The following is a 16,584-nucleotide window of genomic DNA, read 5'->3' on the forward strand; positions in this document are numbered from 1 at the left end:
GCTCGGCCGAGCCTCTCCTGCTCTGGCCGGGAGGAGAGGGAGAAGGCGGTAGTTTTCGTCTCCAACTGAAACTAGAGGGGAGGGACGTAGGGACTTAGGTGGAAAGGAGTCCTCCTGAGCATCTGCTCGGTTTTAGGCAAATCATTAAATCCTCCACCTCGCTGTCACTTAAATGATGAAAATCTCCTCGCCGAGTCCGTCTGACTCAGAGAGTGACGGAGACATCTGCCGGCGGAGCTCTAGTCTGTCCGCGGCCGGGATGGAGGGGAGCCCTGAGCCTCTGAGGGGACAGGTGCGCCCACGCACCTCGCGGAGGAAGGGAGAAAGGAAGTCGTTCCGCCGGCCGCTGGGCTTTAACTGGGAACGCCCAGCAAAGGGCATGCCGAGCCCTGACTACCCGGACTCCCTGACCCAGTGTTAGGCTGGAAGCACATTAAGGAATGCAAGAGTGCCTGCCAATGCTCTTGACAGGGAGATTACCAGTCTCGATATCTAGTGTTACATCCATGGATACTCCTCATCAGTGCCTCTCTTTTCAAATTTCCCACAAAAGGCTCAAATAAAAAATATCATATTAACTGTAATTGCCAACTACCAAAAATGTCGCCCGTGGCATTCCAACAAAGCACTGTTTAGAAGTACTCTGTTTTCATATCATTCTCGATACAGAAAATGCCTGCCTTTACCTGTCTCGTGTTGCTGTAACAAAACACCTGGCACTAGATAATAGGTAGAGAAAAGAGGTTCCTTTAGCACATAGTTTTGCAGACTAGCAGTCCAAGAGCAGGTGTCTCCCATTATCCTGGCCTGTGATGAAAACCTCCCGGGCATGGCCGCGTCAGAACCTGGAGGATGACGTGGGAAAGAGAGAGGGGGCACCAGCAGAACAGCAAGCAGCAGACCAGGGAGGACTCACACTACGTCTTACATTACACCGCACTCTTCTAGGAGCTCATCTAGTCCCATGAAACTGGAGGAGGGGTGACGGTGGAGGTACCGGGGACTGAACCTAGGGCTTTCACCAGCGCCTTTTTATCTATATTTTGAGACAGGGTCTTGCGAAGTCACTATGTTGCCCTGACTGGGGCCCAACTTGTTACCCTCCTGCTTTAGCCTCACAGAGTGTTAGGATTACAGGCTTGTGCCACCACATCTTGCTAAAACCAGACCGGCTCTGAAGAGACAGAGTTAGCCCACCCATGAGGGTGCAGGTCCCACCTCTCAAGCTTTTCATTGCCTCAAGACCTCACTGAGGACCAAGATTCCAGTGCATGAACCTCTGCGGGACAAGCCATATGCAGCCATAGCAACAGCTCAGCATTGCGATGTAAAGTCCCGCGGAGCAAATCGCTTCCCGCCTTGGTCACTGTAGTATCTTGACCACCTAGAACACTGCTGGCACATAACAGGCTCTCACTAAATAGTTACTGAATTAAGGAATGAGTCAGAATGTCATGATGCTGAAGCTAATTATTCAAAAATCCATTTCCTTACCGGAGAAGACTGCCTGATATGCCTGTAGTGAGGATCCTTAGAATCCTTAGCAACCAGTTTTCCGAACTACAGGGCATGGTCTCCAAGTGAGTTTCATATCTATGCAAAGCGTGGTTATTAGATTTATATTTACTTACAAGCAGATTTCATGTTCATATCCAACTGTTTGTTCAAACTCTGCTGTGCAGGGTGCCCCCCTGTGTTGAGGAAAGGTCAGTCCAACGTAATGCTCTATTACAGTATATGAGCAGTGGCTACAGAAGGGACTGGTTTAATTTACCAAGGTATACACTATGATTTCCCATTTATTTAATTATCTAAACACTGAATGTAATTTCCTCATGGAAGCTTTTAGAAAATCCACCTAACTTATCAACATTTCTTTAAAATCAAATTTTAAAAAGAGGATGTACTTTTCCTAGTAGGTCCTTCTGTAAGTAACTGACAAGGGCATAATGATAGAAAGGAAAGCTGGCTTCTGCTCCAGTGCTGTTTTAAAGTGCATGTGACCTCCATACGTTTGGTCTCCTGGGACACAGGGTTTATCTCAGCCTCAGGCTGTGCTGAGTCTGGACTGGAGCAGCACCTGAGCCATCGCCTCTCGGAGGGGAGCGCCCAGTCCAAGTCTAACGGAGAGGAGCAGACTGGGAAAGCTCTGGAAACTCTAGCATCCCCTTCCAGCCAGCACTGCCCACAGCGGGGAGGGGAGGGGTGTGAGTAGATGGGCCCAAAGCCGCATGAGCCAATGAAAATACAATGGGAGCCACACACGTGACCCATGTAATTAAATGTAATTAAATTTCAGTAGCATATTCAAAAAGTTCAGAGAGCTAGGTCTGGTGGCACAAGCTAATAATCACAGCACTCTGGGAGGCTGAGGCAGAAGGATCACAAATTCAACCCCAGCCTGAGAAACGTAGTGAGACCCTGCTCCAAAATTTAAAAAAAAATAAAGAGCTGAGGATATATCTCAGTACAAAGACCTTAAGTTTAATTCCTAATACTGCCAAAAGATTAAATTAAGTTAAATTACACTGAATTAAGTTTAAAATTTACAATTTAAAAAATAAAAGTAATTTCAATAAGACATATCATTTTGCCCAATATATCCAAATGATTATCATTTCAATAAGCTAATAATATAAACATTATTAATGATCTATTTTACATTCTAGTCTATTTTTTTCTGGATCTGGTGTGTATTTTGTGGCTTCCTTCACATGAGCCATATTTCAAGAGCTCAATAGCCAGCTTGGCCAGAAACTACCTGGAAGCACACGGTCTGGAAGAAAGTACAGTGTGGCCCAGCGTGCTTCAGAAAATCTAGGTCCACTCCAGATGAGGCATCCACGTCCAAATGCTGTAGAAAACCTGGCCCATTTAATGGAGTGAAGGCATCTGAGGCGGTAGGGAATCTCATGTCTGAGTTTAAATCCGTCATTTAAGAGAATAATCAAGAAAAGTTTCTACAGAGAGCCAACACTTAACACACACACACACCTCTTAGAGTGCAGACTTGCAAAGAACCCACACAAGGCATGAAATCATTCAATGATGTTCATGGAGCCTCTACAATGTAGCAGGCTTTGGGGCTAGGACTGCGGCAAAAAGTCTCGCCGTCTGCTTACCTGGCCCTCATGTCCAAGCAGGTAGAGACACACACGAAAAAGCAAACAGACACATAAGATGACTACATACTGTGACAGGTGCTGTGAACGGACAAAGCCACTGTGAAGTGACAGAGTGCGACGTATGGGGAAAGGGAGCTTCCTCTCTACAGTGACGGGGAAGGCAGACTCCCTGAGCAGTGACAACTGAGCTGAAGCCTGAAGGATGAAGAGTAACTAACCAGACAGTGCGTGGCGATGAACTAGCCAAGGATAAGAGGGGAAGTTTAGGTGGAGAGTGAGAGAGGAATGAAGAAGCTACAGCGCACACGCAATATGTGAAATGCCAGGAGTAGAGACAAAAGGAAATCACTTCATCAGGTAATCAGGATAAGAAATGAGCCTGAAATGAACATCCTCCTCCCACCCACTTACACAAACATAGGTGGTACCCGCGGATAAATATCCCTATGCACGCCTAGAAACCAAAGTGAAGTTGTCTCAATGTACATTTACACTTGTGGGAGCTAGACTGCCATCGAACAATTGGTGCAAGATCTCTGGGCTCCAGGGGAAGAGGCTCAAGTCTTCCTCATCACAACCTGAAAAGTCAATCTAATTGCTTTTGAACAAATTTGCACTGATGAGAAAGCACCGATGAGAATTTCTGCTGAGATTTTACATGAGGAGTCTAACTGGAACTGTTTTCTTAATGTTTAAACGCCGCTTGCAATGATTTTTAAAAGCAAAGATCAAGATAGCGTGATACAGTGAAGGACACTAGGCTGACCTGTGGAGACCCTGCTCTGACTGCCTCTTTCATTACCTAAGCACACAGCTTTTTACCCCTGCCTCTACCTGGGTCCTTTGGCTTCATCTGTAAAATAAAAGCGAAGTGACCGGATGCATCACCCACACCTGGAACAGTTGCAGCCGAGTGATAGGTAATGGGCCAGATACATCTTCCTGGAACTCGCTGTTCTTGATAGTCCTAGATTTACAAGGTAAATGTTACTGTTACGTAAGATAATGCTGAATCTCAGTAAACAATGTAGCACACCCTCATCAAATTCCCAGTAAAGCAAATAAAACTACAGAGCCAAGCAGTCTTTAAACATAACACAGTACCGGAAGTTTAGTTCTCACATCTGATTCTGGGTCTCCCAAAACATATGCTGTCCCTAGGTCGCATGTGCCCATTTGCAAAATGAAGATTATAGTCTTTGTTGTCTAAGGGTGATGTTTTGGAAATTTCGCATACAGAAGTATCTCTGGAGAATCCTGATCTCTCTTGTTGTTCTAGATGGGACTTGAGAACCTGCATTTTAATAAGTACATCAGCTGATTTTGATGCAAATAATCCACAGTGCACATGCTGAGAAATATTGCCTTGAGGCATGGAAAATAACTCTAAGATATTAGAAGAAAATATCTGGTAAACATGAAGCTTTGCTATGCATTGTGAAAAAAATGCAGCCTGTTAAAAAGGTAAACACGATTAAGTGTATTATTGTTATTATTATTGTTAATATGCTTGTGCAGCACTTACAGAGGCCAAGCACAGTTCGAAGGATTTTAGTTCATTTGATCTTCGTTATAACACTACGAACTTGCGGCTGATACCATTTTACATGCAGGAAATAACAACAACAGCATAACCACCCTAAATAACACAGCCATCTGGCTCTCAATGCCATGCTCTTAATTACCGTACCAGTGGCTCTCAAATGGGGACATGCATTTGTACCTGAAGAGCTTTTATTAAAGCGCAAAGTAGCTGTGCCACTCCCCAGACTGCTAACTCAGTACGTCCGGAATACTGCTGAGAATCTGCACTCACAGCAGTTTCCCAGAGCCTTATATTCGTGGTCCAGGGATCACCTGCTGAGGACCATCACTCTGCACCCTGTTTTGCACCATTATAGTCCACTGCCTGTATATACACTTAAATGCTTCTATGCATCTTACGTGGAAAGAGGGGAGCATCAACAGTACAATAACAGATGAAAAGATGCCAAAAATCTCCTAAAGGAAAGAACTCTAGCTTTTCCATGTTCAACTCAGGTGGCTTATGGTTTAGACTTAGTTTATTTCCGTCTCCCTCCAGTTGGCCCTTCTAGCTCCTACTCCTGGACAGCATCACTTCCGTGGTGCTCCGGCTCTTCTCAGAGTCATAGCCTCTGCTCTCACTGTGAGGGGTGACTGGGGCTCTTCTCCCTTCCTACTGAAGGGCTTCAGCTGCATCGTCACGAGGGCTTTGACCTAAATTGTTAGCGTCCCTCACTCTCTCCCCATCCCGAAGCCCCCCACACCCACAAAAGGGTTCTGTAAATCCAAGGACATCCACAGAATTTCCCAACCACAAGGGAGGGAAACATCAGCAAGTGACATTTATTTGGGAAGAGCCTGAATGTGCTCTGAAAAGGTATTTATCTAAGTGACTCCGTAGGACGCTGACCCGATAGCAGCACAGGAAAGGGGAAGGGGAGTTGTCTAACAGTCACATCACGGAGGGAAAGCCCAACTCCCCTCACGCCAATCATTGAGTGGCTTCTTTCTCATCAGGAAATACCCATAACCAAGAACTGAGAACAAAACTCAGTGCTTAGTGAAGCCGGGGGGGGGGCCCTTTGTGGATAGGAATAAGTGCGAAGTAGATTGCTGTTTTCTTTCTTCAGTTTTGCCTGCTGCACTTGTTGGAGGGAAGCACCTCGTGCCGTGTGTCCGTCTGTTGTTACAGCTCATGACGTCATCCAGCTCCTTATGACCCTACGCATAACCGGGGCTTCTTTCACGTTAGCTGAGGCCTTGGCTTTCCTTCTGAGCACGAGCTGGGAAACTCGCGGAGCCCATGACCACGCCTACGGGGTGGTGCACTCAGGACACACTGGTAAGGACAGCTCCTCCCTGATGAAGAGCAGTACTTTGTGAAGCAGCTGAGCGAAGCTGGAGGACGTTGTGTTAAAGTAAAGTATGCCAGGAACAGAAAGGCAAATGCCACATGACTTCACATAATGAATGGCGCTCGGAGATGTCGCTTTTACATGATAATTAGATTTGGGTGACACCATAGGAAGGTCGGCTCTTATATTTGCATCGGTGGCTTCATTGAGAGAAGAGGGTCACATTAGCAAGCTCGCTCTTTCCCCATGTGGCACCCTGTGCACCTGGGACTCTGTCGAGTTCCTCCACAAGAAGGGCTTCATCGCATGAAGCCACACAGTCTTGAACTTTCCAGTTTTCAGAACTAAAACAGAATAAATCGTTATTCTTCATAAATTATTCAGTCTGCAGGATTCAGTTATAGCAACAGGAAACAGTCTCTGACACTTATTTAACCCAAACACTTGTTTTAAGACTCAAAATCCAATCTCCGTTTGGTATCATCCTTCTCATGCTGCACCCCTCAACTTGACATTCAAGACCATTTTCTGACTTTTCCACCCATCCTACCAGATCTTCATTCCCTTTCGTGGCTCTGTGAAGCTAAGCTGTTTACACTAACCAAACTAATGAATTTATACTCTTCCATCATAGTAAGTAATTTGTACCGTCCAGTCCTACATCTACATCTGCCTTTGTAAAGCTAATTTCATCTGTTAAAAAATAAAAAAAAACTTTTACAAATACATGTTTCCCCTCCCTTGAAACCTTTTAAAGAAATAAACTGAACAGATAGACCTAGTGGTGGTCAGCTATGTTCTCAACATTGCTCTAGATGAAAGATTTGTCTAGATAATATCTTTGATGACCTAGGTAAAGTATCTACATGTTTTAGATAAAAGTGATAAGCCTAGTAGCAATACACTATTCAAATTTTTGTCATCACGATGCTTGCATTCCACAGAGGGGACCAGCAATAAACAAATAAAAAAATATGATTTAAAAATGTAATCAGTTCTCTGAAGGAAAATGAGCTAGACAGAGACTAGGGCAGACACCTCTAATCAGTGGCACTGAGGAGAAAAGCGAAGGGTGTGAGCTCATGAGGCATGGGAAGAACCAGGCACAGACATTCCTGGCAGAAGGTACTGATCATAGCCCCTAAGAAGGTCAAGTGTGGTCTCCTTCAGTGACAGCAAAAATCACTGGAGGCCAGGGATGAAAAAGAAAAAGGGAAGACAAGGAATAAATCGCATAGGGCTGGATGAGAAGTCAGGGGAGGATTTGACAAGAGTGACAAAAGGGCTCCTCCATAAAGTGAAGAGAAGAGTAAGAGTAGACCTGGAAGAGCCACTTAGGAGGCTGTTGAGGTAGCGAAAGAAAGAGACGATGACGGTTTGGACTGAAGGTGTGCAGGGAAGGCAGGTAACACCAGAAAGAGCTTGTGAACTGTCACATTCAGGATTACAATTTTCTGAAGGTCATCAATGCTGCCCGTCAATAACGCCTGTATATTAGATGCAAACAGGATTGTCCTAGAGTAGAAATAATATTACTATAGAAAATGAGTTGTGAATCTCCCTCTAAGATTAGAGTCCTAAACTTTAAAATTTTCATATTTTGGAAAAGTCATCATCCCTACATGTCACTCTATAAAAGTATTTCTCTCCCACTTGTGAAATGAGAAGAGGACATAAGCACATTGTAAAACAGAAGAAACATAATGCTCAGTAACTACATAAAGAGAATGTTGAAGACCGTTAGTATGCGTGAAAATCCAGGTCAGGACACACTGAGATACAAGTGAAATCCGCATGATTGGAAAATTTTTTTAAAAAATCCTCTAGTGCCGAGTTATTGGCACTGAGTATGGAGAGGATGGAGAGGATGTGGATCCATACTTTCCTACACCGGGCTGATGGAAATATAAAATTAAACTGAGTATGTGGAACATGATTTAGCATCATCTTGTAATGCCAAGCCTCACCTCTTCTATGACCGAGCATTTCCACTCTTGATATACGCACAGAAGAACCTCTTGCACATGCATCCCCTGTGATATGAGTATGATAATTACATCATTGTTTAAATAATGAGATCCTGGAAACAACCTGATTGCTCAGCCCCAGGAAAATAGTCGGGTAAACGATGCCACACTCACACCTACGGAAACGAGAGCAAGGGGACGTTTCTCTTTCCCTCCCTCAATCCCTGGCCTCCATTCCCACAGTCATTCCTTCCGGGTCTGGAACAAATTGAGCTTGATCCTCTCCCGGGGCCTTTATGACTCAAGAAAGTGGCTGAACCTGGGTGAGTGAGGTAGGATGGGGTAGAAAGGACCACAGAGCTGGATGTATCATCCATGCTCAAGTCTCTGTCCTAGGTAGTAGACTCACGGGAGCTTATTTGAAATGAATCAATCAATCAGATTAATGAATTGACAATAATGAAAGTGCACTTGAACCTAAGATTATGCTGAATCAGAGATCTGGGATCAATTCAAGAAGCTAAAGAAAAGCATAGAAAAGAAAAGGGAGGGGACTGGGGATTTAGCTCAGTGGTTCCAGCGCCTGCCTCATAAGTGCAAGGACCCGGTTCAGTCCATGGTACCAAAAAAAAAAAAGAAAGAAAGAAAAGAAATCATTACCGGTTTTCATTGTCTTTGTCTTCCCATGGCCTTGGCTGGGGGATGATCTTCATGTGCCCCATGACAGCCACTCACCTTCTGCGATTCGCAAGAGTGACCAATGTGAGAAACCCGAGGTGTGACCGACGTAGTCGACCTTTCCTGCTGACATGGGCCTAGTCACCCAGCATTCTTCTTGTGGAAAGTTTCAGTGCTCAGGCAGGCCACTGGGGGAATTGTCTGAGGTTAGGAAGGATTGTTCTTCTTCATTATCTTCCTTCAACTAGACCTCTGCGTGGACAATTGTGACTTGTTCACAATATTCCAGACCCTGTACCATGCCTTCATCTTCATCATGGGTCCACTTCAGCCTGATGGTCGCTTTCACCTTCTGAGAACCAAGTTCTTCCTCCTGCCTCATCAGGTCCCTAAACGTAGGTGATCTGTCCTGAAGCGCCATGTGTGGGCCTCCATGTGTCCCCTCCGAGACTGGCTGACCCACTTTCCAGGTGGAGCTAACAGCACCGTTCTCTGAACAGAAGGCCAAGGAAATGAGAAGCTGTATCCCCACCAGGAGGGGAGCTCAGCTATAGCACAGGGCTCACAGCCAGATCACAGAGGCCTGCGTCCTCCTCCAGAAAGCCGGTTGTGATCAGTGCAGAACAGCCTGGGCTCAGGCGAGATTTTCCTGGCTTTGTCATCACAGGAATGTTGAAGTTAGGACTTACTACACATTTAATCGGACATAGTTGATGGTTTAGATTACGACGACTCTGGCACCCTAAAACTATGTATAAATAAGCTAGCCACAAATCTGGCACTGATGACCATTCCTGGGATTCCTGCAGACAGGAGATGGAGGCGAGAGAGACGAGGCCTAGGAGTTCCGCCAGCCAGAAGGACACAGGCCTCTGTTCCGGTCGTTTTTCCCTGAAAAGGATTTAAGACATAAACTCGGCAAAGAAGATGTTCTCCCACAGGACCCTCATTAAGTCTCTCAGGAGAAGAAGGCCTCAGGAGGCTTACTTCAGTGTTCGTTTAGAATCCAGAGTTATCAGGTTAGACCCCTTTCAAGTAAGAGAAGCCATCCATGCGGGGCTGTTTTTTAAAACAAAAGAAATTGGAAGGGAGAAGATGTTCAGTGACACATGGTGAAAGAGATAATTAGATGTAAAATCAAGCTAGAAAAAATAGCCATATTTTACTACATAAATAAAAAAATTCATTCCAGATTTGCTTAAAACTAAGCTTTTTACTATCTTATTCATTCCAAGTAAATTAGAAATTGAAGAGAGAAATATAATACCACTTAAATAGAGGAAGAAGATTTTAGACTTCATACAGCAGTTCCTCAGTCATCAATAAATTTGTTTCTAAAATTGACCTGGAGGTCATGATGAGAGTAGTTCTCAATAAAATGCTCAGGAATGGATATTAACGCTGCCAAATGACTTCTGAATTAATGAATTTCTAGAAACCACAGTGGAACTTCCTGAAAATTACGATAAAGTTGTTTTGTCCTTCAGTTTATTGGTTTTGCATTACGCTGCCTAGGGAGAAAGCTGGGTTTCCCCACCCTCATACCTGTGCCCTCCTTGAATGAGTGCAGACCAGGACAGTACTGGGCCACAAGGCTAAGAAGTAGGCTTTTAGACGTTAGGAATGAAAGGGTACATTTACAAAAAAATTTTAAATAAAAACTTTCCAACTCTGTAGTGTACCCACCCAGATTCCTCTTTTGGAATCTATTTTCTTACTCAGAGTTGTCATCTGAGCAGTTGAAATAAAGCATATGGGCCCAGGGGCTGGGAAGTTAGCTCAGTGGTTCCGCCGCCTGCCTCTCAAGCACAAGGTCCTGAGTTTGATCCTTGGGCCAGGATCCTGCTCGTGGTGAGAAAAGCATCTGCCATACCCCTTACAACATCTTCACCAAAACAAATCAATACAAACGGCCTCCTTACAGAGGTCAGAGGAAACCAGAAGGAAGCTGGAGCGAAGGTAACATTGCGCACATGGCCCTGCCCTTCTATTCTGTATCTCCTGAGATCTCTGTTACTGCTCATCAGCTGGCTTTTCCTGGTTAGGTTTGACTTCTGTGGGTTGGGGTTTGTTCATTGGTTGTGCAGTACTGATGCTTAAACCCAGGGCCCTCACACTGAGCTGTAGCCCCAGCTCATTTTTTTATTTCTTATTTGGAGACAGGGTCTCGCTAATTTGCCTGGGATGTATTTGAACTTGCAATCTTCCTACCACTGCCTCTGGAGTGCTGGGGTTACAGACTTGTGCCACCCACCCAGCTGACTTTCATGGTCTTTTTCCTTACCATGGAAATGGGAAGACCTCAAAGACTAAGCTTGACATGTGAACCTAGAGGAAAATAGCTGAGAAAACAGTTTGGCCGTCTTCAGACTAGGCTTCTACATCATGTGGACTTAAGGAGTCCCTGAGTCTGTGTATGGTCAAGTTAAACTCCCCAGTGCTAAGAAGCCACATGCAGACTGGGGTCAAAGCTCTGCAGTTTTAGTCTGTATGACCAGAGGCTGTTAGTATCCTACACATGTAGCTGAGTGAAGACGCTTTCACATAGTCTGCATTTGCAGATCCGCACCCTGGGCACATTGTTAGACCCAGACTGACTTATAACCCAAGTCTACTGCATGCCTCTGAGGTGCCAACCAGCCGGAGTGAGGCTGTGATGGAGCAGAAACGCCAGTCCAGTGCATGCCCTGCAAATCTGATCTGCGCGGAGCTCTTGCACTGGGGACTGTACCACTCCGAAGCACCTCAGGGAAAGCAGAGGAACCTCACGAGGACAAATTCAAACCCGGGACAGAAGTAGGCAGCTGTCACCGGGTGCCCATCCTGAATCCCAAATTTGGCTCCAATTCAACACAAAGCTAATTTCTGAGATCTGACCGCTAGGAAACAGCAGGCTGCCAGTCACCTGGATTTTGAAACTCCAAACTTTCCTTGATCTTTGTTTTTGATTCACACCGGTAAGAATCTCAGTTAACAGGCTCAGATGTTTAATGGACTATGGCTTTATTTTCGTCACTTTTTTGTCCCTGGGACAAAATACCTGATACCCACAACTGAAAGGAGGAGTCGTTTGTCTTGTGTCACGGTTTGTAGAAGTTTCAGGGCATAGTTAGCTCCCCACGAAAGGCCCAACAGCACGGGGCATGGTGGGGAAGAGCTGCTCACAGGATGGTGGACAGGAGGCAGAGAATCCAGGGAGGATCTAGGAAGGGAGATTTAACCTTCAGGTCCTGCCTCTGCCGGCCAGGCCCCACCTCCTCACAGCAATCGGTTATGTGCCCCTACAATTACATGAGGATTTAGGGGGCATCTAGATATAAGCCATAACAGACTTTTAAATATTCTCAAAACCAAATTAGTTTTCACTTTAATATTGCATCTCAGTGAGCAAATCAGAAACTCAAGCTCAACCGTTCTTGTAAGATCTGGCTTTCTTGTGCCAGAGGAGGCTCAAGTTCCAGGGCCTCACACAGTGACAGGCTCGGGGTGGGTAGTCATGGGGATGTGTCCGGGTGTTTACTACCAAGGTATCGACTACATGATTGAACAAATGCAGACCCAGGGTTCTCTGATAGGCGCCAAGCTGTATGTGATCCATAGGAAAGGTGAGCTTGCTGTGCCTACAATCTAGAGTTCCAAATTCAGTAAAAAAACAGTCAAACAAATAAAAAACTAGGAGGTCCACTTAGGTTTCAGTTCAGATAAATAAGTAATTCTTTAATGTAATTATACTCCAGGCAATTTTGAGGTCATACTGACACTAACAATGTATTCATATGTACGTGGATTTGAAATTAACTGGGAATGCTGTATTCATCTGGCAACCCAACTAAAATATACCCTGCAATATTCCTCTCTGATATCTTGCTGCTTCTTTTGGGCCCCACCAATAATCAGAAGCTGTGTCTCTGTCTCTCTTGGCTTATGAGCTTCTTCTAATAACAGACTGAGGGAAGTTTCCTTCATAGGGGATTATTGCTCTCATTGGCATCAGACTGTTTGAAACAAAACCAGGAAGTTCCTATAGGTGGTTCCGCTCTTTACCTGCCATCTGTCTGCCCTATGATGACGAATTAGTCTTGACCTTGAAATGAAGGACTAGAGCAAAAAAGATCTCACAGTATTCATCTATACTTTCTTTTTTTTTCTTTAGTTCTCCCCACCTTCACTCTGCTTTCTTTTTTCAATATCAAAAGAAAATATTGGAAAATGTATTTTTCTTCAGGTCAAGATATCAGCCAGTTCTGAAACTATGAAAGAGATTAAAAAAAAAATACAATAACACTGTTAGAATCCCAGGAACTCAAGGATACTTTAGAGGAGAAATACAAGAGGACAACTATTCTCATATCTCAGAAAAGATTTTTTTATTATCTATTTTATTTATATTTCAAGATTGTAGGCTGTTCCATACAAGTATGATCTCATTGTCGTGGAAAGACATTACTAAGAAAATGCTCCATTGTCTCACAGCTACATATGCTTGTTTTTTTAAATATGCTTTATTTAGTGTACTTGTGTTTAATTGACTGTATTATTTCAACAAGCCCAGGAACACATTCTAAAGAATCAGTGGCACAACTGTAAAAAAATGTGTGTAGAAAGATGCTCATTGCAGCAGTGTTTATGAAAAGAGAATGGACCAATTTAAATGGCCTTTAATCAAATAGTGGCTAAATAGATTATGTCACAATTACCCAATTTAGTTGTTAAACTCAGTATTTTATTCATCTTTATAGCAGAATTCCTGCATTACGAAATAGAAATTTTAAAATATAGGGAATAGACAAGAATATATAAAACTGTCCTTCAGTGACAACATGATAAATTGCTTGTATAAAATCAATAAAATCTACAGATTTTTTAAATTAATGAATAAAATTATCAAGGTTGTTAGACGAAAAGACAACATACAAAATCACTTGTATTTTTATAGAGATTTAGATAGTTTAAAGTGGAATGCCAGTTAAAAAATTTAAAGCAACTTCAAAAAAAGAGGGAGGGAGATTTGCAAAACCTCCACACAGAAAACTACAAAATGTTATTTAGGAAAATTAAAAGAAGTCAAAGAAAGGGAAAGATAGATGATGTTCACAAAATAGGAGTCTCAACAGTACAATAATGTCAGTTTTCCTCTAATTGATCCTAGACCAATTTAAGCCCAACTAAAAGCCCAGCAGTCACGTTGTATGTGTGGGAGTCAATAAGCTGATTTTAGGGCTTCCATGGAAAGGCAGAGGCCCAAGCAGAGACAAGATGACCTTGAAAACCAAACTGTCCTGGAACTTCTAGATACCAAAATGTATTACAAAGCCAGAGTACTTGAGGCACTGTGGGGTTGGTTAAAGGAGTGACAGAGACAATAAAACTGAACAGAGCTTGAAATTTGACCCACAGAGATGGCCATTTGATCACTGGCCCAGGTGGCTCTGCAGAACAGAAGGAAAAGGACAGTCTCTTGGGCAAGTGGTTAAGAGTCAAGGGGACCTCCCAGGTCCATGTTTAGGACAGGGGTGCTCATTCTCCCAGTTACTGGATGGTCGGCAGCTTGTCTCAGAGCTATGTCCTCCTCCTCGAGTGCTCTGAGAGCTGATAACCCTGGCAATGTTCAACCATGCACATGGTAATGGAGTCAAATGTGCCATGGAGTTACTATACCAAATGTACAGTGCGAGAAGAACAGAGAGCCAAAGTCCAAGGCATGGGAACTGCTAAGGGGTAGGGATTAGAAGCTTACAAGTCACAGAGAAACAGGTAAGTGGAAAAAACAGTACAGTTTTCAATGACCAAATGAAGTAAGGCATAGGACTTACCTTCAAGAGCCCCCAGACCAGTGGGAAAACAGAATCTACACTTGAAAGAATAATATTCTGGCACCAAGCACCAAGGGAATGTTGAGCATGGAACATGGCACGGGAAAGTAAGAGATGACCAGCCTTAACCTGAGCAATAAGGACCTCAGCTTTCCCACTTGGAAACTGGCAACAGTGTTGTTTATTGCACAGGGTTTTGGTGAAAAATCAGTGAGGTGATTTTATTTCTGGTTCAGTTGCTGGCATGTAATAAGCAGTCAGAAAGTTGTCACTTTTATTGTGATTTCCATTACAACACTTGCTGCTGCTGAAGTTTAGAAGAGAAAAAGTGAACTGTGGACTGCAGAGGAGTTAAAGCCCTCACAGTGGATTCACCTTATATTCTGGGTCAGTGAGCAAGTTCAGTGGCTGTTAAGACGGGGCATGGGTGTCAGGAAATGTTTGCTCAAAATGTTTTTTGAGTTGGGAGGCATGAAGGATAGATGGTAGCCAGACTCTGAATTTGTGGGCAAGAAGTTTGGACTTTGTACAAGAGTTAATCCAGAACTCCAAAGATATGACAGAGGACGAAGTAAACAAAAACAATGCTGGTGAGATTATAAATGGATTCTGGTAGTAGGAAAACATCAACTCACTATCTCAAATATGGAGAAGTGAAGATAATAGTGGAAATGGAAAGGAAGGAGACCATCAAGACATATTTAAAGAGAAGGTGTATTAGAGTGGTTAGGAAGGTATGGACGGGAAGGGGGGACCCTGTTTTCCACACCTGGGTTTCGAGTTGGGGTTTCTTAAATAGTAGTTGTATTAGCTCAGATGGCTATAACAGACCACAAGCTTGGTGACTTGAACAACAGAAATTTATTTTCTCATGGTTCTGGAGGTCAGAAGTTCAAGGTCAAGGTGCCTTCGGGGCTGACTTCCGGAGAGTCCTCTGTCCAGCTTACACACAGCTACCACTCACTGTGATGTCTGCAGCATGTGGCTCCTATCCCTCACTCTGGGTCCTGGCTGCCGTGGTACCAGCAGCTTCGCCTCCGCCGTGCCCCTCTGCCCTGAAGCCAGCTGACTGTGGACGCGACTGTGAACCGAACAGACCTGTCCTCCCCTAAGTCATGGGCGCCAGTACTGTGCCTCGGTCACAGGAAAGGACTTATGGATTTGGGAGAACACAGTTCAGTCGGTCACTCCGATGTCATGCACCACTATACGGCCCAGGCAGCACGAAGCACGAGCAGATCGGAGTCCTACACGAGGTGTCTGTAGACACCAGGCTTTGGTTATGATGGCCGGTTGATGTTCAGCTACCCAACAGAACTCTGAATAGTGGCAGAAATGCTCCACACCAATGCAGACATTGTCCACTACAGTAGCCACTGTCAGGTGGCAAATGAAATTTAAATGTGGCTCATGAGAGTAAGAAGAGAATTATGAATTTTATATATACTTTTTATTAACATAAATTTAAACTGTATTAAACAACGCAATTTATAACAATAGGACTTGCAATAAAGAGTTTCTGTCAATAACTGCATCTAAAGCTCCTTCTTGACCATAAAATGTACACTGTATCTGTTCCACTTCTACCTTTTGTTATACAAAGAACAGCTGAAGCTCTGAAAAGGCAGTCTCCTTCCCAGAGTAACGCTTACAGAGCCCTAACAGAGACCTGAGAGTTCTGACGGCAGCCCTGACGCCCTTACGAATGTTTAGCAGGCGCTGAAGCAGCACCTAGGGTCTGGAGAAGCCGTGTGTCGGAGCTGTGAGACTCTTCCTCCATGGGGTGACGGCTGCAGAGAGGCGGGTGCAAAGCTCCGGTCAGGCCTTGGAAATGCGCCAAATAGGCGGGAAGGACCGATGAGCAAAGGAACTGGGTCTCCGCCTGCCGAAGGCACACGTCAGCTCAAACCCGTCAGCCGCACCTCGTCACACTTAGCGCGTGTCTCTGAGTGGAAGGCACGGTGTTAGAGAGCACGGTCCCCGCTGCCTCACGTCCCACCTCCGCCAGCCAGCATCTGGGTGACCAGGCAAGGCCCTTGCCCTCTCTGGGCCTCCGATTCCCCCTCTGTGGCTGTTGAGAGGATTAAGTGAAACGGTTTAGTCAGCGTCAGGAAGGCCATGG

This window comes from Fukomys damarensis, unplaced genomic scaffold, assembly GCF_012274545.1.
Source record: "Fukomys damarensis isolate Sample0158 unplaced genomic scaffold, DMR_v1.0_HiC HiC_scaffold_37, whole genome shotgun sequence".
NCBI classification, from domain to species: Eukaryota; Metazoa; Chordata; class Mammalia; order Rodentia; family Bathyergidae; genus Fukomys; species Fukomys damarensis.